Raw genomic sequence first — 2,876 nt, forward strand, 5'->3', positions numbered from 1 at the left:
AAAGTAGAAATTGAAGTTTCAAGTTCTTTAAGTTTGAATTGGAGGGTGATTCAAGATTTTAGCGTTGTTTGATGTCATTAGAGGCCTCGAGCAAGTTCGTGCTATGTTTTTAGACTTATGGGGGTGTTTGGTTTGGAGCTCCGAGGGCTCGGGTGAGTTTCGAACGTTCGGGAGGATGAGACAAACTCCAATTTTTCTGGTGTTACTTAGCAGCAGTTGCAGGTCTCGCAAATGCGAGAATTTGTTTGCATTTGCGAACCTCGCATTTGCGAGAAGGGCTTTACAATTGCGATTGAGCCTGACCTGGGGCCGAGTTCGCATTTGCGATATTTTTGGTCGTATTTGCGACCTCAGCAGAGTCCGTATTTGCAACTCATTGGTCCTATTTGCGACCTTGGCAGTGGAGGCCCTGTTCGCATTTGTGATGGTTTTGTCGCATTTGCGACCTTCGCATTTCCGAACCAGGTGATGCAAATGCGACATCTGAGGCATGTGCACAGCTTATTAATTGCGAGACTTGGACCATTTAGCTCATTTCCTTTCATCTCTTGGGCGATTTTTGGAGCTTTTGGAAGAGGGTTTTCACCTAGCACTTTGAGTTAAGTAATTTTTACACAACATGAGTTTCATACATAGATTATGGATAGATTAACATGTAAAAATTGGTGAAAACAAGGGTTTAGATGAAAACCTAGGTTTTGGATAAAAATGAGATTTTGACCACGAAAATGGTTATGGAATTTGGTAAAAATCACATATTTGACTTCATGAGGTTATGGGTAACTACTTTCTTGAAAATTTCTGGAACCCGGGAATGTGGGCCCGGGGGTGAATTTTAGGAATCTTACATTTAAGGTTGGGTAATCACCTTAATAGTTGGAATATGAATTTTTGAACATGTATTGATTAGTTTATACACTATTTGATTAGTTTTGGACTGTTTGGCACCGAATTGAGGGTTTGAGCATAATCTTGGACCGGAAAGTGGGCTTCGGAGCGAGGTAAGTCTCATTTCTAACCTTGTAAGAGGGAATTAACCCCATGGTGAAATACTTCAATATGTGCTTCTATTTGTGGGGGCTACGTACGCACGAGGTGACGAGAGTCCATGCGTAGCTACTATATGCTTAAGTCCGAGTAGTCCAGGACCCAAAAGCATGCTACACTTGCAATATTTGTAACCTTATTTTCAATTTAAATTGCTTAAACCATATCGAATTGGTAAATGAATTTCTAAAAGGTTAAACTTCATTTTCTTGATCGTTAAAAGAGGATTGAAATTTCCTTGGATAAATGCTCCTTGATAAATTCGTGATTGACTGTTTGATTGTGTTTTTCTTTTGTGGAACGGATCGAACGCCTCGGTAGATTGAATAGATGCATCTATGGTTCGCGATGTTCGACCCTCCGGCAGTGCACAGTTTAAATATTATGTTGGATAGGGCCATATGACCTCGCCATGATTTGCGCATGGCATAACTGATTGTTTAGGAATTATTGATAATTGATGTGGCCTCATTTGCCGGAGATATAAATTGTTAAAAGATGAAAATTTATTTGAAAATCTCCTATTAACAAAAGAATTGTTTACATTTTTCATGTTATTGAGTTTACAGTCGCCTTATAAAATCCATAATTTATCATATTATCGGTACATTATTGTTGGCCATAGTAAGTGTCGGAGTCAACCTCTCGTCGCTACTCTTCGAGATTAGACTGGATACTTACTGGGTACACGTTGTTTTGGTACTCATACTACACTTGTTGTACATTTTGTTGTACAGGCACCTGTATGTCTAGTGGCCTTGTGGGCGCAGCGGCGTGGTTGATACGGGGACTTAGGTGAGCTGCATCTTATGAGACGAACCACAGTTAGCAGAGTCTCCTTAAGAGTACTTGTACTTTCTTTTCTGTTCAAATTTGTATTCCGGACAGTTATTGTATTTTTATATTATTTCCTAGTAAATGCTTCTGCACTTGTGACACCGGGTTCTGGGATGATTATGGGATATTCGGTGCTGAAATTAGAAAATGTTGTTATTTATCCTGTAAAGTTCATCTTTTACTGTTAAATTGGAGGAAATTTATGATTTCAATAATATCAAAATGAGAACTTAATTAACTATTTAGTGTTGGCTTGCGTGGCAGTGGTGTCCGGCGCCATCACGACCTTTAGTGGATTTTGGGTCGTGACAGTGACACATAATTCACCATACAATACCATAATAATTAATTATTTGTAAATAGTTACTAGCTAATACTGAACTATTAAATTAATAAGTATTGTATCTCGTAAACGTGAAAAAGATAATATTTAGAAAATTAATTATAAAAAAGTTATGGACTATTATATAGTAAAGACATAAAAAAAAGTTAATAAATAAATACTTTTTAAATGAAAGATTTATTTAAAATTAACTATCATAGCAGTCTTAGTGGATAACGTGCAATAATTTTATTTTAATTATGACATAAAATACTATTAGCTTAATGATTTATGATTAAGCAAAAAGTAATTCTGAATAGTCAATAATTTATTTAAAAAATTTGAGAATTTACAAGGTTAGTTACATATAATTGCATAAAGTTCTATTAGGCGAGCCCAGTACGCTGGGCGTTGGGCGTGTCCGGGGCGTAAGCCCCGATGGCCAAGGCCTAAGTCTCTCGGAATTAAGCCCCACAAATAACCCCAGGAGCATTTTACGAGTGCTCCGCCCCGGGGCTAGTCCCAATTCTGCCTTTTAAAGCAGAGATTTATTCCATTCAAATGATTCAAAAATAGTCTTAATTTATAAGTAATCTGGTATAAACAAACACATTCACTTCAGGTTAAAGTTATTAGAACAAGGTAGAGTAATTTTTTTTTTTTTTTTGGG

The sequence above is a fragment of the Nicotiana attenuata genome, chromosome 1 (assembly GCF_001879085.1).
Source record: "Nicotiana attenuata strain UT chromosome 1, NIATTr2, whole genome shotgun sequence".
In the NCBI taxonomy this organism is placed as follows: Eukaryota; Viridiplantae; Streptophyta; class Magnoliopsida; order Solanales; family Solanaceae; genus Nicotiana; species Nicotiana attenuata.